Source organism: Giraffa tippelskirchi, chromosome 3, assembly GCF_054371585.1.
Source record: "Giraffa tippelskirchi isolate mGirTip1 chromosome 3, T2T-mGirTip1v1.2.pri, whole genome shotgun sequence".
In the NCBI taxonomy this organism is placed as follows: domain Eukaryota; kingdom Metazoa; phylum Chordata; class Mammalia; order Artiodactyla; family Giraffidae; genus Giraffa; species Giraffa tippelskirchi.
The window spans coordinates 98,506,295-98,530,416 of record NC_137277.1 but is presented as its reverse complement, the minus strand read 5'-3'; the positions used below and the strand labels follow the sequence as shown (position 1 = coordinate 98,530,416).

The following is a 24,122-nucleotide window of genomic DNA, read 5'->3' as shown; positions in this document are numbered from 1 at the left end:
ATAAATTAGGGAGAATTGTGTTTTCATTAATGTCATCATTCAAGTCAAGTTTTGTGTCTTTCGGATGTGTTTTAAAGTTTTTCTCAAATAGTTTTTCTACATGTGTTACATTTATTCCCAAGTATTTATCTTTTTGTTATTTAACTGGGGTTTTCCCTAAAACTATAATCCTCTAACTGGTAAATATCTGCACATATAAAGAATATTGAGTTCTGAATGTTAATTTTATAGCCTGCTAGTTACTATTTTATTATTTGTGTTAATTTTATGATTAATTCTCTAGGGCATGAGTCCACAAACTTTCTCAGTACAATATCAGATAGAATATTTTCAACTTTATGGGCCAAACCATTTCTATCATAGCTATAAATTCTGTCAGTGTAGGGCAAAAATGGCTACAGCCAATACACAAATGATACAACCAGATGTGGCTGTCTGGCTACTTTGCTGATCTTTGCTCTAGGGTTTTTCACATATACTACCTTTGCATGTTGACATCCATTTGTCCCAGCACTATTTGTTGAAAATACTATTTTCCCCCATTGAATTGTCTTGGCATTCTTAGTAAAAATAAACTGATCATAAGGATAAGTGTTTATTAATTACTAAACCTTCGATTTTATTCCATGGATCTATGTGCTTATTTTTATGCCATTTTTGGGAATGTGGGGGTAGGTAATGGATATTTTCATCAACTAAACTCTTTTTATCCTCACTTTCTATTTTCTTTATATATAGTTCAAGTTGCTGTCAACTTCTGCATATCTGTGAAAAGAACTGGCCATTTGGGGAAGTTTATAAGATTCCTAGTTTCAAAAATGTCCTCTGCTTTAGTTAAAGTATGGTTTCTTTACTGATTCGATTCAGGAGCTGGGTTCTGTGAACAATTTGTCCTCTTATTTTTAAAAATATCCTTCTGCTTTGCAGGACCCTAAATTTAACTGTTTAGTTTCCAAAAGGCATTTATCCCTTCCTTTTTAACCCTCTTCTCTCCAAGAGAGTTGACTTTCCAAAACTGTCTCTTTGAGTCCTATGCAAACTTGTAAGTCCCTTTTCTGTATTATTCTTGTCTATCAGGATGTTTTTCAGTATTCAGGGAGAAATTAGTTTTCCTGGAAGTGATTTTAGATCAGCCTTAAAGCCTATAATTAGTTTCTCTCTTATCATGTGCAATTTTTCCCAGACCACCATGGCTCTCCACCAAGGCTTGTACAGAGTGTGAATGATTTCGTATTAATTTTTCTACTTACAGATAACCTCAAATTTGAATATTCTGTGTTCTAATTTTATTAAGACCTGGGTTATATGTAGTTTTATGTTCTTCTTTACTGTTTTTTTGAAGGATGCATGGGGAAATTCAGATTTGTGTATTTCTCATTACTTCAGTTACCCAATCAATCTTTTAATATTTTTATAAACGTTTTGTTTTTTTCTGGATGAAGGACTGTTGGCTTCTTAGTGGTTTGGGTTATGTTTACTCAAGTAATATTACTTGAGGATGATACTGCAAATAGCTAATCTTCATTGATTCAATGGTCAATATACTATACGGTGAATTCTTATTAAAGATACTGTACTTCTACCATGATATTCAAACAACTAATAAATGATGTGATCTAATCGGTGCGGACAATAGCGGAAGAAAAAAACCCGTTAACTAAAATACAAAATAAAGCAAAAATTCTATATCCAAAAGGAGCTACATTTTTTTTGTTTACAGCTCTCTACTAGGAAAAAATTTTTCTCTTTAAATACTCAAGCTTAATAAATCAGTAGTTTATTACACTGTCTATATTAGAGAGACTATTTGATTCACAGTCTATGCTACTTTTGACTTTTCTTGAGCTTTGCTTATCAGAATAGATCCCATGTCAAAAACCTAATTACCATATTAAAAATAAAATATTAAATGAAATTGCTAGAAACCAACACAATACTGTAAAGCAATTATCCTTTAATTAAAACTAAATTTAAAAAAATGAAATTGCTGTTGTTGTTTAGTCACTAACTCATGTCCAGCTCTTTTGAGCCCATGGCTGTAGCTCAACTGTCCTCAGGATTTCCCAGGTAATACTCCAGAGGGGTTACCATTTCCTTCTCTAGGAGATCTTCCCAACCCTGGGATCAAAGCCACCCCTCCTACATCTCATGCATGGGAAGATGGATTCTTTACCACTGAGCCCATCAAATGAAATTACTATCTTTTTAAATATAAATACCTATATACATTCATCTATATTTAACAGAAATTAAGTTGAAACACTTATTTTAGTAAAGATATTTATCCTTTTATTATGTTTTAATTGAAATCCAGTTGATTTATAATATTATGTTAGTTTCATGTATATAGCATAGCGATTTAGTATTTTTGCAGATTATATCCCATTAAAAGGTATTATAACATAATGGCTAGGGGCTTCCCTGGTGTCCCAGTGGTTAAAAAAAAAAAAAAAAATCTGCCTGCCAATGCAGGAGACATGGATTTGATCCCTTCCCTTGTCTAGGAAGATCCCACATGCCGCACAGCAACCAAACCTTCGTGCCACAACTATTGATCCTCTGTTCTACAGCCCAGGAGTCGCAACTAGTGCGCCCACATGCCACAACTACTGAAGCCCGTGTGCCCTAGAACTTGTGCTATGTAACGAGAAGCCACCACAGTAAGATGCCCGTGCACCGCAACTAGAGAGAAGCCCCTGTTTGCCGCAACTAGAGAAAAGCCCGCACAGCAACGAACATCCAGCACAGCCAAAAATAAATAAAATTATAAAAAAATACAGATAATGGTATAATTCCCTGTGCTAAATACAATATATCTTTGTTGCTTATCTATTTTATACACTGTAGTTTATATCTCTTAATCCCACTGCCCCTCTGCTTCCCTTTCCCATAAGATAATCATTAATTTGCTTTCAGTATCAGGGAATCTGCTTCTGTTTTGCATGTACATTCATTTGTATTATTTTTTAGATTTCAAATGTAAGTAATATCACAGCATTTGTTTTTCTCTGTCTCATTTATTTCATTAGGCATAATAATCTCAAGGTCAATCCATGTTGCAAATGGCAGAATTTCTTTTAAGACTGAGTAATAGCCTCCTGCGGGCTTTCCAGGTGGCGCTAGTGGTAAAGAACCTGACTGCCAATGCAGGAGATATGAGATGTGCGTTCAATCCCTGGGTTGAGAAGATCCCCTGGAGGAAGGTGTGCAACCCAACCCAACCAACCCCACTCCAGTGTTCTTGCTGAGAGAGTCCCAAGGACAGAGGAGCCTGGTGGGCTCCATGAAGTCACAAATTGTTGGACACGACTGAGGAGACTTAGCATAGCAAAGCACAGCAATAGTCCATTGTATACATATACCACGGATACCTTCTTTATCCATTTGTTTGTTAACGGGCATTTGGGTTGCTTCTACATTTTGGCTATTGTAAACAGGGCTACTACAAACATTGGGGTATCTTTTCAACTTTTCAAATTAGTGTTCCTGTTTCTTCCAGATATATACCACGAGTGGAATTGCCTAGAGTAGTTCTATTTTTAGTTTCTTGAGGAACCTCTATACTGTTTTTCACAGTGGCTGCACCAATTTACATTCACATTAACAGTGTAGGAGAGTTCCCTTTTCTCCACATCCTCTCCAAAATTTGTTATTTGTAAAGATATTTCTTTAAATTGTTGTGACTTAGTATTTTTATACTTGAAACTACAATAGCAATCCTTAGGCATCACTGTACTGATTTTTCTTTCTTATTTTTTAAAGTACTGACTTTATTTTATATAGGAGTTAGAACTGATTACTGAGAATTTGGGACTACTCTTTTTCCATCAGCTACACAGTATATGATCATAACTACTTTCGCCACTCTCAGCTTTTGCTTTTGCATATGAGATGTAATTAATTTGGTAACTATTATGAGAGGTTTTGAAAGGTTTAATTAGTGTTTGTAAAATACTCTGATAGAGTAAAAAGAAAAGACACAAAGCAAATTACCAGTAATTATAATATTGCCTAGTACGTGTTACTATGCTAACAATCACTGCAAGAGCATTCATGGTATTTTATGAGGCTAAGAGTATCTCCAAAAATATACTATTCTCAATATAAAAATATTTCACTAAAAGGTATTCCTCTATCATATATATAAAAATATTTATCCCTTTCTATCAAACAGTATATATTATATAAAGTATTACAGTCTTTTTCTTCTAAATATAAAATATTTTAATCTAAGCTATTGCTGCATCACATAATAAAAATGTTTAGTCCTTCCTATCATATTTTTATATAATGGTGAGTCTACTTTTAATACTACCTTGAATCAAAGCTTTCTTTTTTAATGTTCCTGGGAATTAAAATCTGTCTATTTGTTTTATAGCTGTACCTGAAGGCACTAATGATAATTTTAAAATTTCCAATGGCAATAAACATTTCTGACATAATTAAACAGTATCCTGAACTAAAGATTTCTCAGCAACAATATTTACTCTATCTGTCTAAAATGTATTTAAGGCATATGTACTACTACCAGATAATTACCACTTCAAGCACCTTACAAAAAACAAAACCCCAGTATCTCGTTTGCCCATTTATTTAACATTTACGAGGTGCCTACATCTTGCAAGGACGGTCTTCTGATCAGAAGACAGAATTTTCAAATTCTATTCTTCATGGAGCTTGTAATAAATTTCAATGGATACATATCCTTTAGTATTTTGCCACCACATTTTGATTAATCAATCATCCCAAATGCTACTTATCACTTCTTTTTATTTGAATCTCACCCCTACTGCTAGGTCCAGTTGCAATGTCACATCCACAAGGCCTACAACACGTTCTATCAAGTCATGATTGCTAGAAACTTAGCTGCATATCTCAACCACAGAAGCCAACAGTCCAGGGACTTTTACTCATGTGGCATTACAATGCAAACTTATTACTGGTAGAAAAAGGCCAAACAGATAATAATCTAGAAACTGTTCAAAATTTAAAGCTGTGAACGGCACTTCACCAGCAGTCCAGTGGTTAAGATTTCACCTTCCAATGCAGGGGATTCAAGTTTAATCTCTGGTCTGGAGCTATGATCCCACATTGTTGATGTGAGACTCTTTGCAACACCATGGACTGCAGCCCATCAGCCTCCTCTGTCCATGGGATTTCCCAGGCAAGAATACTGGAGTAGGGTGCCATTTCCTCCTACAGGGGATCTTCGAGACCCAGGGATCAAACCTGCAGCTTACATGTCTCCTGCATTGACAGGAAGATTCTTTACCATCCCACATAACTTGTAGCTGAAAAAACAAAACATAAAACAGAGTCAATATTGTAACAAATTCAATAAAGACTTTTAAAAATGGTCCATATAAAAAATCTTAAAAAAATGTGAAGTAATGGAAAAGTATCCACCTTCAAATTGTCTCTGGAGTCTGAAATATTTGAGCTATGAATACTATCTCTCATTATTAGTAAAAATCACTTAATCAAGTTATCCTAATAAAATTTTCAAAGTATTTAAAATAGAAAACTATTTCAAGATACTTTTAAAATATCAACGAAAAGCATACTACATACATGTTAGATTATAACACCTCAAAGGATATGGACATAAAGTTCTCAAATTCTTTATCTTGCCACCTGTCTTACACTAAGGAATCTATCTTAAATTTATTAAACTCACCTTAAAATTATTTTAAATAAATCAAAAATATAAGTAATGCTAGATAGCCAGCTGTTCACCTTTTAGATAAATGATCTTTTAAAAAGCTTTGAGAATTTGGCATTAATACTATATTTCTGCATCATATTTTAAACATCTATAATAATTTTGAATGATATATATAAAGTTTGATTCATATATTATGAAGAGTCTGCATTTTCTATTTAAAAATAAGATGTAAAAAATACACCTCTCCCAAGAAGATAAAAAAAGAGCAATAGTGCATCTGAAAAAATTATAATAAAGACTTTTTTGGGGGCAGCTCAGCACAGCTTGTAGGATCTTAGTTCTCTAATAAGGGATCTCAGACCAGCTCCTGCAGTAAAACTGCGAATTCCTAACCACTGGACTGGGCTTCCCTGGTGGCTCAGTGGTAAAGAAAATGCCTACAATACAGAAGATGTCAGTTTCATCCCTGGGTAGGAAAGATCACCTGAAGAAGGAAACGGCAACCCACTCCAGTATTCCTGCAGGGAAAATCCACAGAGAATCCTGGTGGGCTATAGTCCATAGGGTTGCAAAGAGTCCCATGGACGGAAGTGCCTGGTAGGCTACAGTCCATAGGGTTGCAAAGAGTCGGACACAACTGAGCACACTGCACAACCAGTGGACCACCAGGGAATTCCCAATAATGGTTATTTTAATGAAATTTAGAGAATGAATGCATACCTTCAACTGAATCACTTAAAAATCTTTTTCAAAACAGGTATCTATAAACTTTTTAACTATTTGCTCCTTTCAAATTACACAAAGATGCCATAATTCAATGAAGTGCTATTCATGCATGTATAATATAAAATAAATAATTTAATTGTTTTTGTTTTACTTCATTTGCTATTGACAATTTATTTGCAAATGGCAATTTCTACCCCAAAGACTGTTATTTAAATAATAAAGTATGGCAATTCAAAGATACTACTTTTTCCCGATATCAGACTTGCAATTTATAAAATAACTATAAAAGAGTAAATGTGACTAATTGTAATTTCCATTTAACAGAATCTTTTCATACTATTTATTACTACTTTTGATTATTATTTATTCTATACTATTTTATTTAATTAGCTTGAGTTCTAGGACAAATAGACTGCATGGCTTAAACAACAGACATCTATCACATTTCTGGAGGCTAGGGAGTCCAGGATCAAGGTACCTGCAGATTTGGTGACTGGTAAGGCTCCACTTTCTGGTTTGCGGACAGTTCCTTTCTCATTGTATGCTCACATGATTCACTTCCTCTCCTTCAGTTCAGTGGCTCAGTCGTGTCCAACTCTTTGCGACCCCATGAACCGCAGCACGCCAGGCCTCCCTGTCCATCATCAACTCCCAGAGTTTACCCACACTTATGTCCATCGAGTCAGTGATGCCATCTAACCACCTCATCCTCTGTTGTCCCCTTCTCCTCCTGCCTTCAATATTTCCTAACATCAGGGTCTTTTCAAATCAGTCAGCTCTTCACATCAGGTGGCCAAAGTATTGGAGTTTCAGCTTCAGCATCAGTCCTTCCAATGAACATCCAGGACTGACTTCCTTTAGGATGGACTGGTTGGATCTCCTTGCAGTCCAAGGGACTTTCAAGACCAGAGTTCAAAAGCATCAATTCTCCTGCGCTCAGCTTTCTTTACAGTCCAACTCTCACATCCATACGTGATTACTGGAAAAACCATAGCCTTGACTAGATGGACTTTTGTTGACAAAGTAATGTCTCTGCTTTTTCATGCTGTCTAGGCTGGTCATTACTTTCCTTCCAAGGAGTAAGCATCTTTTAATTTCATGGCTGCAGTCACCATCTGCAGTGATTTTGGAGCCCCCAAAAATAAAGTCAGCCACTGTTTCCACTGTTTCCCCATCTATTTCCCATGAAGTGATGGGACCAGATGCCATGATCTTAGTTTTCTGAATATTGAGCTTTAAGCCCACTTCTTCACTCTTCTCTTTCACTTTCATCAAGAGGCTCTTTAGTTCTTCTTCATTTTCTGCCATAAGGGTGGTATAATGCGCATATCTGAGGTTATTGATATTTCTCCCAGCAATCTTGATTCCAGCTTGTGCTTCCTCCGGCCCAGCCTTTCTCATGATGCACTCTGAATATAAGTTAAATAAGCAGGGTGACAATATACAGCCTTGATGTACTCCTTTACCTATTTGGAACCAGTCTGTTGTTCCATGTCTAGTTCTAACTGTTGCTTCCTGACTTGCATACAGGTTTCTCAAGAGGCAGGTCAGGTGGTCTGGTATTCCCATCTCTTTCAGAATTTTCCACAGTTTATTGTGATCCACACAGTCAAAGGCTTTGGAATAGTCAATAAAGCAGAAACAGATGTTTTTCTGGAACTCTCTTGCTTTTTTGATGATCCAGCAAATGTTGGCAATTTAATCTCTGGTTCCTCTGCCTTTTCTAAAACCAGCTTGAACATCTGGAAGTTCGTGGTTCATGTATTGCTGAAGCCTGGCTTGGAGAATTTTGAGCATTACTTTACTAGCGTGTGAGATGAGTGCAACTGTGCGGTAGTTTGAGCATTCTTTGGCATTGCCTTTCTTTGGGATTGGAATGAAAACTGACCTTTTCCAGTCCTGTGGCTACTGCTAATTCCATTATAAGGATCCCACTGTTGTTTCTGTTCAATCCCTAAGTCATGTCTGACTCTTTGCAATCCCATGAACTACAGCATGCCAAGCTTCCCTGTCCTTCTCTATCTTTCAGAGTTTGCTCAAACTCACGTTCATCAAGTCAGTGATGCCATCCAACCATCTCATCCTGTCACCCCCCTTTTCCTCTTGACTTCAATTTTTCCCAGCATCGGGGTTTTTTCAAATGAATTGGTTCTTCGCATCAGGTGGCCACATATTGAAGCTTCAGCTTCAGCATCAGTCCTTCCAGTGAATATTTAGAGTTGATTTCCTTTGGGATAGACTGGTTTGATTTCCATGCAGTCCAAGGGACTCTCGAGAGTCTTCCCTAGCATCACAATTTGAAAGCATCAATTTTTTGGTTCTCGGCCTTCTTTATGGTTTAAGACTCACATCTGCACATGACTTCTGGTAAAATCACAGCTTTGACAGGACGGACCTTTGTCAGCAAAGTGATGTCTCTGTTTTTTAACACGATGTCTACGTTTGTCATAGCTTTTTTGCCAAGGAACAAGCATCTTTCCTTGTTGCAGTCACCATCCACAGAGATTTTAGAGCCCAAGAAAATAAAATGTCACTGTTTCCCCTTCTATTTGCCATGAAGTGATGGAACCAGATGCCATGATTGTAGTTATCTGAATGTTGAGTTTTAAGCCAGGTTTTTCCACTCTCCTCTTTCAGCCTGATTAAGAGGCTCTTAGTTCCGCTTTAGTTCCTCTTCACTTTCTGACAGTAGAATGACATCATCTGCATATCTGAGGTTATTGATATTTCTCCCAGCAATCTTGATTCCAGTGTGTGCTTCATCCAACCTGGCATTTTGCATGATGTACTCTGCATATAAGTTAAATAAGCAGGGTGACAATATACAGCCTTGACGTACTCCTTTCCCAATCTGGAACCAGTCCGTTGTTCAATGTCCGGTTTTAACTGTTCATTCTTGTCCTGCATACAGATTTCTTAGGAGACAGGTAAGCTGGTCTGGTATTCCCATCTCTTGGAGAATTTTTCACAGTTGGCTGTGATCCACACAGGCACAGGCTTTAGTGTAGTCAATGAAGCAGAAGTAGATGTTTTTTTGGAATTCCCTAGCTTTCTTTATGATCCAAAGGATGTTTCCAATTTGATCTCTGGTTCGTCTGCCTTTTCTAAATCCAGCTGGTACATCTGGAAGTTCTCGTTTCACATACTGCTAAAGATAGTGACTGCAGCCATGAAATTAAAAGACGCTTACTCTTTGGAAGGAAAGTTATGACCAACCTAGACAGCACATTAAAAAGCAGAGACATTTCTTTGTCAACAAAGGTCCATCTAGTCAAAGCTATGGTTTTTCCAGTAGTCACGTATGGATATAAGAGTTGGACTATAAAGAAAGCTGACGCTGAAGAATTGATGCTTTTGAACTGTGGTGTTGGAGAAGACTCTTGAGAGTCCCTTGGACTGCAAGGAGATCCAACCAGTCCATCCTAAAGGAGATCAGTCCTGGGCATTCATTGGAAGGACTGATGTTGAAGCTGAAACTTCAATATTTTGGCCACCTGATACGAAGAGCTGACTCATTGGAAAAGACCCTGATGTTGGGAAAGATTGAAGGCAAGAGGAGAAGGGGACGACAGACGATGAGATGGTTGGATGGCATCACCGACTCAATGGATATGAGTTTGGGTAAATTCTGGGAGTTGATGATGGACAGGGAGGCCTGGCGTGCTGCGGTTCATGGGGTCACAAAGAATCGGACACGACTGAGTGACTGAACTGAACTGAACTCCTTTTCTGCCTTGTGTGTTTGAAGTATAGCTCATTTACAATATTTCATTAGTTTCAGATGTGATGATTAGTTTAGATTAGTTTCAGCAAAGTGATGATTTGGAGATACACACACATTGAGTCTTTTTTAAATTTTTTAAGTTTATTTTTGCTGTGCTTTTCTTTGTTGGTGCACGAGCTTTTCTCTACTTGCACTGAGTGGGAGTTACTGTTTGTTGAGGTGCTAGGGTTTCTCATTCTGGTTGCTTTGCTTACTGTGGAGCACCAGCTCTATGCCATGTGGGCTTCAGTAGTTGCAGCACATGGCCTCCATAGTTTTGGCTCTCAGGCTCTAGACCACAGGCTCAGTAGTTGCTCAGCAGCATGTGGATTCTTCCAGGATCAGGGATCAGACCCATGTCTCCTGCACTGGTGGGTAGATTCTTTTTACTGAGCCGCCAGGGAAGCTCCTACACGCTTTTCGAAAAATTCTTTTTCATTATATCTTATTACAAGATATTGCATATAATTTCCTGTGCTACACAGTAAAACTTTATTGTTTATTTACTTTATATAGTATGCATATATATAGTGTGGTAATGAGCATCTGTTAATTCCATACTCCCAATTTATTCCTCCCCCCTCCCCCTTTGGTAACCATAAATTTGTTTTCCGTTTGTGAGTCTGTTCTTGTTTAGTAAATAGATCAATTTCTACTATTTTTCAGAAGACATATATGTGATAGCATACACTATTTATCTATGTCTGGCTTATTTCACTTAGCTTAATAATCTCTACATCCATCCATGTAGGTATAAATGTCATTGTTTCACTTTTTTAAATGACTAATATTTCACTACATGTATATGTGTGTGTGTATATATATATATATACATATATATATATATATCACATATGCTTTATCTGTTCATCTGTTGATAGACACTTAGGTTGCTTCTGTATCTTGGCTATTGTAAATAGTGCTGCTATGAACACTGGGGTGCATGTATCTTTTCCAATTAGAGTTTTCATTTCTTTCTGGATATATGCCCAGGAATGGAACTGCTGGATCATGTGGTAACTTTATTTTCAGTTTAAGGAGCTTCCCATAGTGACTGCACCAATTTACATTCCCACCAACATAAAAGGCTTCCCTTTTCTTCACACTCTCTTCAGCATTTATTTGTAGACTTTTTGAAGATGGCCTTTCTCACTGGAGTGAGGTGATACCTCATGATAGTTTTGATCTGCATTTGTCTAATAATTAGTAATGCTGAGCATTTTTTCATGTGTCTGCTATCCATCTGTATGTCATTTGGAGAAATGTCTATTTAGGTCTTCTGCCCATTTTTTGGTTCTTTTTTTATTATTATTAAATTTATTTATTTTTGGTTGCACTGGGTCTTCATTGCTTTCCATGGGCTTTCTCTAGTTGTGGCAAGTGGGTGTTACTCTTTGTTGCAGTGCATGGACTTCTCATTGCAGTGGGTGCTCTTGTTGTGGATCACAGACTCTAGACATTCAGATTTCAGTAGTTGTAGCACACAGGCTCAGTAGTTGCAGCACATGGGCTTTAGGGGACACAAACTCCAGTAGCTGCAGCTCTAGGGCCTGGCAGTTGCAGCTCAGAGGCTCCAGAGCATGGGCTCAGTAGCTGTGGTGCATGGGCTTAGTTGTTACGTGGCATGTGGAATCTTCCCAGACCAGGGATCAAACTCATGTCCCCTGCATTGGCAGGCAGATTCTTATCCACTGTGCCACTGAGGAAGTTCCTTCTGCCCATTTTTTGATTTTTTTTTTCCATCAATGAGTTGTATAAACTATTAATATATTTTGGAAATTAAGCCCTTGTGGGTTGCATTGTTTGCAAGCATTTTCTCCCATTAATTGTCTTTTGGTTTATGATTTTGTTTGATGTGTAAAAATTTCTATGTTTGATTGGGTCCTATTTGCTTATTTTTTCTTTTATTTCTATTGCTTTGGGAGACTGAGCTAAGGAAATACTGCTACAGTTTATGTAAGAGGCTATTTGCCTATGCTCTCTTCTGGGAGTTTATGGTATCATGTCTCATATTAAGTCTCTAAATCATTTTGAGTTTATTTTTGTGTATGCTGCAAGGGGGTGATCTAACTTCATTGATTCACATGTGGCTGTCCAGTTTTCCCAACACCACTTGCTAAAGAGATTGTTTTTTCACCATTGTATATTCTTGCCTCCTTTGTTGACAAGTAATTGACCACAGTATGTGTGGATTTATCTCGGGGCTCTTTTTTCTGTTCCACTGATTAATACGCCTGTTTTTGTCTCAAAACCACACTTTTCTGATTACTGTAGCTTTGTAGTATTGTCTGAAGTCTGGAAGGATTATGCCACCTGCTTTGTTCCACTTCCTCATGATTGCTTTGGCAGTTACTGGTTTTTTCTGATTCTATATAAATTTTAGGATTACTTGTTCTAGCTCTATGAAAAATGTTATGGGTAATTTTATAGGGATTGCATTAAATCTGTAGATTGCTTTGGGTAGTCCAGCCATTTTAACTGTATTAATTCTTCCAATCCAAGAGCATAGGTTTTTTCCATTTCCTTGAATCCTCTTAAATTTCCAATTTTTATAGTTCTAAACGTGTATCTTTTGCTGCTGCTAAGTCGCTTCAGTCGTGTCCGACTCTGTGCGACCCCCGAGACGGCCGCCCACCAGGCACCTCCGTCCCTGGGATTCTCCAGGCAAGAACACTGGAGTAGGTTGCCATTTCTTTCTCCAAGGCGTGAAAGTGAAAAGTGAAAGTGAAGTCGCTCAGTCGTGTCCGACTCCTAGCGACCCCATGGACTGCAGCCCACCAGGCTCCTCCGTCCCTGGGATTTTCTAGGCATGAGGACTGGAGTGGGGTGCCATTGCCTTCTCCGTGTATCTTTTACCTCCTTGATTACTACATTTATGACTATTTTCTTTTTTTCATGCAATTTTAAAGAGAATTTTTTTTTAACTTTCCCTTTCTGGTATTTCATTGCTAGTGTAAAGACTTGCAACAGGTTTCTATATATTACTCTTTTATCCTGATCTCTTGATGAACACAGTTAACAGTTCTCATAGTTTTTATGTGGAGTTTTTAGGGTTTTCTAGATAGAGTATCAGGCATCTGTATCAAAGGACCAATTTTACCCCTTCCCTTCCAACTTGGATGCCTTTTATTTCTTTTCTTCTCTGGCTTATGTGGCTAGGACTTCCAATACAATGTTGAATAGTAGTGGTGAGAATGGGCATCCTTGTCTTATTCCAGAATTTACCAGGAAGACTTTCAGCTTTTCACCATTTAGTATTTTGTTGGCTGTGGGCTTGTCCCAAATGCCTTTTATTATGTTGAGGTATGTTCCCCCTATACTCACTTTAGGAAGAGTTTTTATCAGGAATAAATATTGATTTTTGTTGTTGTTGAATTTTATCAAATGCTTTTTATTCATCTATAGAGATGATCATGTGATTTTTGTCTTTTTCTGTTGTTAATGTGGTATATCAAATTAATTGATTTGCATATGTTGAACCATCCTGGTGACCCTGGAATGAAACCCACTTGATCACAGAGAATGACCCTTTTTATATGTTGTTGGATTCAGTTTGCTAAAATTTTGTAGAGGATTTTTACATCTATATTCATCAAAAATTGACCTGTAATTGACCTGTAATTTTCTTTTTTGGTAGTGTCTTTGTCTGGCTTTGCTATTAGGATGATGGTGGTCTGACACAATGATTTTGGGAGAGCTCCCTCCTCTTCAACCTTTTGGAAGAGTTTGAGAAGAACAGGTGTAAGTTTTGTTTGGTGGAACTGCCCAGTGAAGCCATCCAGTCCTGGACTGTTGCTGGAATGAGTTTTTAAATTACAAATCCTACTTTACTTCTAGTGATTGGTCTGTTCAAATTATCAATTTCATCTTGATTCAGTATTGATGGGATATATGTTTCTAGAAATGTGTTCATGTCTTCTAGGTTGTCCAATTTGTTGGCATATAACTGTTCACAGTATTCTTATCTGCCTCTTATGGTCTTGTGTGTGTGTGTGTATGTGTGTGTGTGTGTGCGCTTCTAATTTTAATTTCAAGTTCTAGTTTAATTTAATTCTAATTTCAAGTTCTTTCCAAAAACAAGGCCCCAGGAAATCCCAGGTTCAACATGCTCCTAGGCTTGGTCCACTGCTGTCTTGTATCCATAGGTAGGTGTTCATTCATCAACAGTAAAGCCCAGGATAGATGTGATAAAACAGGACTTCCTTCTTCATGGCATGAGCCCTTTGCTGGTTTCAGAGGTGGACAGTGGTTACCAGAGAAAACACACAGGAACTTTTCCTTGGAACTGAGGTGGGATGAAAAGTGTCTTGTGAACATCACTATGTTTTCCCTGACCCTTTGTGTCCAGTTTCTGAAGATATATTCTAGAAGAAAACAATCTTCCTTGAAGATACTGAGTGAAAATTTCATGAAACAAAAACACACACTTCAGCGCACTGTGTTTTCAGGTACACTGGGTTTAGTTCAGCTGCCAGATGAGCTAATTGATGCGTTCACCTCAATAGCCAGGTGAGCCTACTTCCCTGATGAAGCCCACTCTATTCTTTGTAGTGTGATGGGCCAATGAGAGTTGGAAAGGGTGCAGGAACCCTGAGATCACCTGGAACTTCTTCCCTGGGAAGGCAATTTCATGAATGAGGTCTTCTAAGCAAATGACATCAAACTTCCCCAGGTGCTTCTCAATCACTGTGTTGTCTGTCAGAGGGACGACCTTGTTCTTGACCTTGGCTTATCCACGTTTCAAGATGAGTTCCTGAACAGACTTCAGATTTGGAAATCCCCAGGTCACATAAGGTTTCACAATACAAAGCATATTTATGGTTTGAGGGGTCACTTTCATAAAGACACCACCGAAAATCTTATTCAGGCAAAGCCTTTCAATTGTCCTCTGCACCAGTGAACTCACCCCATTAACCCTTTCAATATGTACAACAAAGGCCAAGGAATGTTTTTCTGGCACTTCCAAGCCACAAGGTTTCACTTTTAGCCATCTGAATTGCACCCTGTCCCGTAGTTGCCGCCAGGACATGCATGAACCATTCTAGTCATTTAAACTTGATCTCTTTTCCTTTCCTCTGTTCCTTCCTTTGCAAAAGTGCCTGTTTTGCCCGGGTGGCTTTGAGGGCCTGAATAAGCCTTCTTCTTTTTCAGGAGATTCTCTGGAACCAAAGGGATCTTTCTTCTTGGCTCTTCCTCCACCATTTTCCCAGTGCTGCAGCTACTACTCTTGTCTCTCTTGTGGTTTTAAATGAGCATTTTATAGGATTCCACTTTGTCTCCTTTCCTAGTCCATCAGCTATAGTTATTTTGATTTTTTATTGGTTCTATTAGGGTTTTTAATATGCAACAGTCCAAATGCACTTTCAGATAACACTACTCCACTTCATATGTAGTATACCTCATAATAACAAAATAATTCTAATTTTTCCCTACTATCCTTTGTTTCACTGCTGTTATTCATTTCACTTATCCCTGGGTTGGGAAGATCCCCGGGAGAAGGAAATGGCAACCCACTCCAGTATTCTTGCCTGGAAAATCCCATGGACAGAGAAGCCTGGAAGGCTACAGTCCATGGGGTCACAAGAGTCGGACACAACTGAGCGACTAAAAACAAGACAAACATATATGAGAATGCTGTGCTGAGTTGTGTTTGACTCTCTGTGACCCCACGAACTGAAGCCCGCCAGGCTCCTCTGTCCATGGAATTTTCCAGGCAAGAATACTGGAGTGGGTTGTCATTTCCTATGCCAATATATGAGAATACTTAAGCATATATGTGGGCTTCCCAGGTGGCACTAGTGATAAAGAATCCACCTGCCAATGTAGAAGATGCAAGAGTTGAATCCCTGGGTCAGGAAGATCCCCTGGAGTAGGAAATGGCAACCCACTCTAGTACTCCAGCCTGGAAAATTCCATGGACAGAGGAGCCTGACAGTCTACAGTCCATGGAGCCGCAAAGAGTTGGACATGATTGAGCAACTTAGCATACACACACAAACATATACATACATAGATAAGACATATACATAACTGAATATATTGTTGGTATTATTATTTTTAACACAGTGCTGTGAGCTCAGTTAAGAATAAAGTAAATAAAAGTTCTTATTTTACCTTCACTTTTTAGTTCTTTGATGTTCTTCGTTTCTTTATGTAGATTTGAGTTTCTGAACTATATTATTTTCCTTGTCTCTAATGAATTTCTCTCTTTCTCTGTTTTTGGCAAGGCTGGTCTACAGGCAACAAATTCTCTTAATTTTTGTCAATTTTTCCTTCAGTTTTGAAGGTAATTTCACATAATACAGAATTCTACATTGGTGGTGTTTTTTTCTCCCAACAGTTTTGATATCTCAGTCCACACCACAGTCTTCGTGCTTATGTGGCTTCTGAGGAGCTGTTGGATGTAATTATTTTGTTCCTTTATAAGTAAAATTTTTTTTTTAACTCTGTCCTATTTCAGGTTTTTTTTTTTTAATCTTTGACTTTTTAAAATTGAAAGCGATATGCCAAGGTATAGTTTTGGGGAAAATTTACCCTGCTTGGTGTTCTCTGAGTTTCCTGGATCTGTGGTTTGGGGTCTAACATTAATTTGGGGGAAATTCTCAGTCATTTTTCTTTCAAATAGTTCTTCTTTTCTTTCTTCTCCTTCTGATAGTCCCATTACATCCACGTTAAACCTTTTCTAGTTGTCCCACAGTCTTTGTGTAAGCAGATAGGGTGGGGGCCCCTGGAGAAAGAGACCAAGGCATGGCTTTCTTGACATAAGGGAAGACATTTTTGACATTAACCATCTTTTGATATAATCCTGGCCACAATGCTTGCCTTTGAATAGGTCTCGGTAATTAATCACCTTAAAAGAGGAGGAACAAACAACTGTTATCAGGCAAGAGAAGTAACAATAGCAAAGACTCCCAATTTTGTTTCAGTGGTAAAAATTAGCCTAAAGTGCTCAACCATCAGATCAACAGGAACCTAAGGGATGAAGACATTGATCTTTTCTTTTTTCTTTTAATAATATAATTTATATTTTATCCCCCAGAATTTATTATTTTTATTAATAACTTTTCTTAAATATTTTAGAAATATTCAGATAATATGACAGTACTCTATTGGAAAAAGCTGCCTTAAAAATGTCTTTATTTCTTGCTAATCTTTTGGTTATTCCTACAAAATTTATATGAAACTGATGCTTTCTAGGAGTAAAATAATATTTTCAAAAATCTTTCTCATCTAGGGGACTCTACATTCTTTTTTTTTTTAATTTTCTTTTATATTGGAGTATAGTCGATTTCCAATGTTGTATTATACTCTGTCAAATTAACTAGTTTCCCCTGAGGGCACTGTTTGTTAAGAATGGACTGCTCTGGTGTATTTCAAACTGGTTCCTTTCTCTTTCTCCCTGCCAGAAGCCTGATGGGATTTTCCTTTGATTTTTATTGTGGAAATAAACATTTATTTCAGTTTAATTAAACACAGTCTAGAAAATCTAGGGTATTACATGATACAATCTGGGAATAGGCAATATTATTTAAGTTTAGCTAACAACCCAAAATTATAAAGAAATCACAGACATATTTTACCATATGAACATATCTATGAAAACATGGCAAAATAAAATAAATGGCAAGATGCTTGCTCCTTCAAAGAAAAGCTATGACAAACCTAGACAGCATATTAAAAAGCAAAGACATCACTTTGTCAACAAAGGTTTGTATAATCAAAGCTATGGTTTTTCCAGTAGTCATATACAGATGTTAGAGTTGGACCATAAACACGGCTGAGTGCCAAAGAATTGATGCTTTCAAACTGGTGCTTGGACTAAGTTTGGTCCAAACCCTTGGACCAAAGGAGATCAAACCAGTCAGTCCTAAAGGAAATCAACCCCAAATGTTCACTGGAAGGACTGCTGCTAAAGCTGAAGCTCCAGTACTTCAGTCACCTAATGCAAAGAGCTGATTCACTGGAAAAAATCCTGATGATGGGAAAGATTGAAGACAAAAGGAGAATGGAGTTGGCCGAGTATGAGATGGTTAGATAGCATCACTGACTCAATCTGCATGAGTTTGAGCAAATTCTGGGAGATAGTGGAGGACAGGGGAGCCTAGCACGCCACAGTCCATGGGGTTGCAAATAGGACATGACTTAGCTACTGAACAACAGGCAGAAGACAGTTAAAGAAACACGGTGAAGGCAGGACAGAGTAGTAATACCTGTGACACTGAAAAGAAATGGTAGGACTTCTCTGGTGGTCTAGTGGTTAAGAATTCACCTGCCAATGCAGGGGTCACAGGTTTGATCTCTGGTCCAGGAAAATTCCACGTGCTGCGCGGCAACTAAGTTCATGTGCCATAACTGTTGAGCCCTCACTCTAGAGCCCGCAGCCTGCAACTACGGAGCCCTCATGCCACAATGACTGAAGTCTGCATACCTAAAGCCTGTGATCCACAACGAGAAGCCATTGCAATGAGAAGCCCATGAATCGCAACAAGAGTAGCTCTCATTTGCTCACTGCAACTAGAGAAAGCCCATGTGCAGCAACAAAGATCCAGCGCAGCGATAAATAAACACATAAATAAAAAGAAAGGATAATCGATATAAATAAGGATTTAGAGAAAAAGGTACCTTTGATTGCAAAATTAAGATGAATATGCCCATGAAATTTGATGCTGTTTTATCAAATAAATGGAAAAAAATATCTGAGTATTTCTCTCTCTGCATGTGTTAACTATTCTTTTAATATTGTATTACTGTGAAGAAAAAAATGAAGAATACTAAATTTGCAAGAATATTTATGAAATAATAAATAGAGGTAAGAGAGCTAAATAAAACAGGTAAATAAAAAAGGGAGCTAAATAGAAAGGGAAGAAAAAGGGGAAAGCGGGGAAAAAAAACAGCCTATACTAAAATAGCTAGTATGTATGACACATTGTTACAAAATTTCAAACAAGTGTAGACAAGAAAAAAATTAAGATTATAAAGGACATTTCAACCAACTTGCCAGAGGGCATATCCAAGGAATTCATATCAGTTTTTATTAATAGATGCCCTTCTGCTTGAAGTCTCACAAAATGTAGTCCAACATGGACATGAGGCAGAGCATATATATAGACTTGGTTATTATCAATCTGAAGCTATTATATATGTGTTCAGCTATTATATATGTGTTCAGCTTTACTAAAGGGACAGGGGTCAGTTAAATTTGGTTTTATGGTTTATTCCAGGGGTGATCAAACTCTCCACAAAAAAACCAACTAGTAAATATTTTAGGCTTTCTGGGCCATATCATCTCTATCATAACTACTTATTTCTGCCACTGTACATAAAAACAGTCATAGACTGTGATGGTTAATTTTATGTGCTAACTTGGGGAGGCTAGCATATCAAGTCACTTAATCAAATTCTAATTTAGGCATTGTAGTGAAGATAGTTCGTAATTGTGGATAGACAGATATGTATTGTATACTATTGGTTCTGTTTCTATGGAGAACTCTGACATACACAAATAATACATAAACTAACGGGCCTAGCTGTGTTCCCATAAAACTATTTACAGTAATAAGTAGTGAATCCAACCTTTAGTACTATCAATAATAAAAGACAGTTGCTTTTATTAAAAGCTCTATGTTTTGACACTGTGAAAGGTGTTTCATACATGGATCCAAGTGTCCCATAAACTGAGAATTGTTTCCGACCAGGCCAGATATTCTGGAGCAGCAATATGAGCAGGAATAATTTTCCTAGAACCAGTGATATCATAAGCTTAAGCTTAAGAAAGAGTTTCTCAGAGAAGGTTTCAAGATGGTATTCTTTTTATTGGTTTTTATATTGTTTTCTCTACTGGTTTTGGAGATCAAAAGTTATTGCTGCTGCTAATCCAACAGAAGTCAACCAAGAGCATGCCTTGGCTCATTTATTAAATGGAGCACCTTTCAATTGTTCCTGAAAAGGGGAAAATTTAAATTCACTAAATCAAAGGTTTTTGCTTTTAGAATAAAAAGAATTTTTTATATCAAGATTTAAAGCAAAGGACCTTTTAAGTAAAATATTCCTTAGAAGGATGAATCTTCAAACTATCGACTGTTATTCAATAATAGTAAGTACAGTATACTTAAGAGTTAGCTATAACTTTAAATAGATCTTCAATTTGGTTGATGCCACAAGGTTCCCTTCTCCAGAGCTGATAAAATTCCCATTTAAGAAGAAATTGGCATCTTTTGTTTTCAACTTAGGTACATCCCCCCCATCCCCACCCTGCATAAGAGGATCCTACGTATTACCTGTTGTTCCTCAAAAGTTTAAGAAATGACTACATTTAAAAATAAGTTGATTTATAAAAAGTAAATATAACCACATCTTTTCAAGATCACATCATTTATGCAAAGTGGAGAATATCTATAAAATTGCCCTTACCATAGAGAAGCTTCTTGGAAGGTTATGTTGTGAATGATAAGAATGGGGAAAATAGAAACTTTAAAATTCAGTATCTGAAACAGAATTCTAACCTATCAGGTAGTTGAAGAAATATTTAAGCATAACAGCAGAGAGTTGTTATGACTATGACCAAATGGTAGACAAATTTATAAAGTAAAAGGAGATAAATTAGTAATAGTAAAGATGACCTTACTTTAGAGAAGTTCAAAAATGGAAATTAATGGGTTGGTGTGGCAAGTGGTGAACAAAGATATTTATACACAAAAAGGTACATCAGAGTTGATCATAAGGATAAAAAGTTCAGCAAAGAAAGGTCAAAAGGGGGACATCTATGCAAAAAAAGACAATCAGGGGTCTAAATTGGTCAGAAAAGTTCTAATTTCAAATAATTTCCCTGTCAAAGCATTGGTCCTGATTTTAAGTTCAGAAAATATAGTCTCTCTATTTGTATCTACAATCTCTATCAAATTGTCTTTAATGTAGAAAATCTCAATAATTATTTTCTGATAATGAAAATTATCTGGAAACTCAAATCAGAGAAAGTACATTAAAAAACAGTATCAACTAACAATTCTTAAACAAAAAAAAAAATACTTACTAGTGGTCTTTATTTACTAGCATCAACAAGACACTAATTTGGAAGGTCTGCTTAGCCTAAGAAATTGGTGCCACACTCACCTCTTATGATATTATCAGTGCTGGGTAGGGATGAAGTCACAGTCTGCCAAAATCTGAACCATTCTTGACAGGTTTGGGGTTTCTGTAGAGAAGTTACCTCTATCAGGTCTGACTGCCATAGCTCAGGAAAATGGTAGTCAATCCTTCTAGTGTAGAATGTACCTCAGAAGATGTTTAAGGGACCTATGTAATAAGCCCCAGAAAGATAATATTAGTAGTGATTTAGACATGGAATGTAATAGCTAACAATTATGGAATGCTATGTTCTAGGAACTGAGGCATTATCGCATTTAATTCTTTTAAAAACACAGTGGGTATTTTTCATTTTACAGACAGTAAAGAATCTGCCTGCAATGCAGGAGACCTCGGTTCCATCCCTGGGTGGGGAAGATCCCCTGGAGAAGGAAATGGCAACCCACTTCAGTATTTTTGTCTAGGAAATCCCATGGACAGAGGAGCCTGGCGAGCTACAGTCCATGGGATAGTAAAGAGTAGGACAGGGCTTAGTGACTAAAAACAAAAACAGGATACCTAGGCTTGGCAAGGTTAAAGAAATGCTCAAGGACTTCTTTGGCAGTCCAGTGGTTAAAGACTCCGCTTCCAAAGCAAGAGGCGCACGTTTGATCCTTGGTTGGGAAACTAGATCCCACATGCCCAGCAGACAAAAAAAAAAACAAAAAACAGAATTGCTCAAGACCACAAAGGTAGTGAGAGACAGGGTTGGGATTTGAACTTATGCAGTCCAGTGCTTCAGGATGTGTATACCCATAACCATAATGCTATAGGAACGAAACAGGTTGGGGGAAGAAAAAGTTTTCTATACAAGGCAAATCAATTTTCTCAAACTTAGTCTGTTCACTTTATCCCACACCAGATAGTTAATCTTCAAATCACATTTTAAAAAGTTAGACTGGCATTTATGTACCAACTTTAAACAATAATAATCTTTACTATTTTACAATTTACATTAGTGAAGCATGGACAGTCTGTTAGTCTCCAACACTGAGTGAAACAGAGATGATACTGACTAGTGCACACCGTCCAGATGAAATGACAACGAAATACACATAAACTTCACACTTCATTTATTAAAATCATTTGTATCCAATGAATTCCTTAAGAAAACCAATAAAATAAGTCAGTTTACAAGTGTTACCAGTACGCCTCCAAGTTTCAATAACTTATTTTTACCGGTGAGGAACTTACATGTTTGATACCTTATCCAAAACCCACATATCACCTAAATCCACAGAAATGTTGGCTTTTTCCTCTAATCTACTCCCTTAGTATTCATTTAACATCTTGGTTTACCACATTTACAGTTTTCTTAAAGTTTCGTCTCATTCTCATCAGACCATTTATCACACAATTTTCCTCCCTCTTTCTAAGTGGATGCATTTTTCTCGCAAAATCTGTAGCTACACTACCAAAGATGAGTGCCACGATTTTAAAAGACATGACTGCAGAAAATACACCACTACCAACACTGAACTACCACAAGGAACCAATGGTCTGGGACGAATAGGCTCCGACCCTTAAAGGGGAGGGCTCGCTGCCATCACATAGGGTGAACAGGGAATGGGAGGAGGGGAGGTCTGAAAGGCAGTGTTTGATTCAAGTCAATAAACATTCACTGCGCCACTCACCAAGCGCAAAAGGAAAAAAGAAAAAAAGATGGGCGGTATTTCAAGCAGTGGGCCCTGCAGGTTTGCCAAAGGGGCCAATATCCTGTAGCGCGGACTCGGGCGCTGGGGAGCAGCAGGGCTGGATATGAGCCCTTCACCAGCCAGGCGAGGGCGGCCAACCAGGGCCGGGCCTCCAGTGCCCCGCTCACAATGCCCGCAAACTCGCCGGCCCAGTCGCCAGCCCGCCGGCCGATCAGCCGCAGCCGCTTACCGGTGGCGCCTCGCTGCCTCCCCGGGGGCAGCCCTTCAACGGTTGCCGCAGTCAGAGCACCACCCCGCGGTGGGGTACGTCGAGCCCACCGGCAGCTCTCTGATCCGCGCAGCTCCACCAATCTCGCGAGAACTCGGCTGAGTCCGCGAAGTCGCGGAGAGGAGAAGGGAGGGGCATTTAACGGTGGAGGCTGGTTCTGCGCCGGATCCGGGAGCTGGGCGGACGCCATTGTGCTTCGCGGTCTACTGTTCTGCTTCAGTTAGAGGCCTAGAACTCCGAGGAGGAAGGCGGCGGTGTGATCGCTGGGAGCGGGAGAAACCCTGTTCAGTGCCAGGTCAGGGGCAGGGGTAATAAACTGCGCACCTCGGGTTTCTGGCCCTCGGGGAGGTGGTTCAAGTCGAGGCCGCGGGGTGGGGGAGGGGAGGAAACGAAGTGCTGGCCTGGGGACACCGAGGCCCCTTCCTTGCTTTCAATATCCGGGTGCAGGCGCTTGATCTGGGACCGCGGGTGATAAGGTGAGCCGGACGCAGGCCTTCTTTGCCGGTGGCCTTTCGTCCCGTGGTGGGGTTTGTGACGTGTGGCGGGGGCAGGCCGTGCGTCTTCCTTGTGGACGTGCGGCGGCCTAGGGGTAGGGGCTTGAGCCCTGATTTTGGCCTTTGGCAGCCTTCTCTTCGATCGGGGTACGGACGGTCCTCCAGAACCTCGCGGGCAGGGAGTGTCACTAGTGAGGTATTTAATGATCGAGGTGTTAAAGGCGGGGAGATTTAGGGCTTTGCCAGACCAACCTCGAATTGAAGGAACTTTGCCAGCCCCTTATGTAGGGGTAAAAATTTGCTCATTGATCATCCCAGGTCTTGAGTATCGTGATACTTTGGGATTTCTTTAGTATTGTAGTATACTGTATGTTCTTCAAATAGAAATAGGTGGTGGTATGTTTAACAACGTACCTGTTGGCATAAGAAG

At 38.5% G+C, this 24,122-nt stretch overlaps 2 protein-coding genes and 1 pseudogene across 42 annotated transcripts in view; 1 reads left to right on the top strand and 2 right to left on the bottom strand.

Moving 5' to 3' along the window:
- The window catches only part of BAZ2B (bromodomain adjacent to zinc finger domain 2B), a 414,086-nt gene extending 390,811 nt beyond the window's left edge, over positions 1–23,275 (bottom strand). For 7 of the 8 annotated variants that reach the window (XM_081582779.1, XM_081582781.1, XM_081582783.1 and 4 more), the window contains exons 1-2: positions 23,160–23,275; positions 21,264–21,446 (exon numbers count right to left, since the gene is read on the bottom strand). The gene's annotated coding sequence lies outside the window, so the exon portion shown is untranslated. Of the gene's footprint in view, positions 1–21,263; positions 21,447–22,909 lie in introns of all 8 variants that reach the window. The other variant, XM_081582778.1, reaches the window with a different exon arrangement.
- LOC145542926 (large ribosomal subunit protein uL30 pseudogene) lies at positions 13,574–15,371 on the bottom strand (annotated as a pseudogene). The gene has a single exon (XR_014080270.1). The product of XR_014080270.1 is annotated as a large ribosomal subunit protein uL30 pseudogene (transcript).
- Positions 23,276–23,351: 76 nt separating the features above from the next.
- Positions 23,352–24,122, top strand: part of MARCHF7 (membrane associated ring-CH-type finger 7) — a 45,276-nt gene continuing 44,505 nt past the window's right edge. For 14 of the 33 annotated variants that reach the window (XR_014080250.1, XR_014080251.1, XR_014080261.1 and 11 more), the window contains exon 1: positions 23,352–23,493. The gene's annotated coding sequence lies outside the window, so the exon portion shown is untranslated. Of the gene's footprint in view, positions 23,494–23,765; positions 23,889–24,122 lie in introns of those variants that run through there. The other 19 variants (XR_014080252.1, XR_014080253.1, XR_014080262.1 and 16 more) reach the window with 2 other exon arrangements.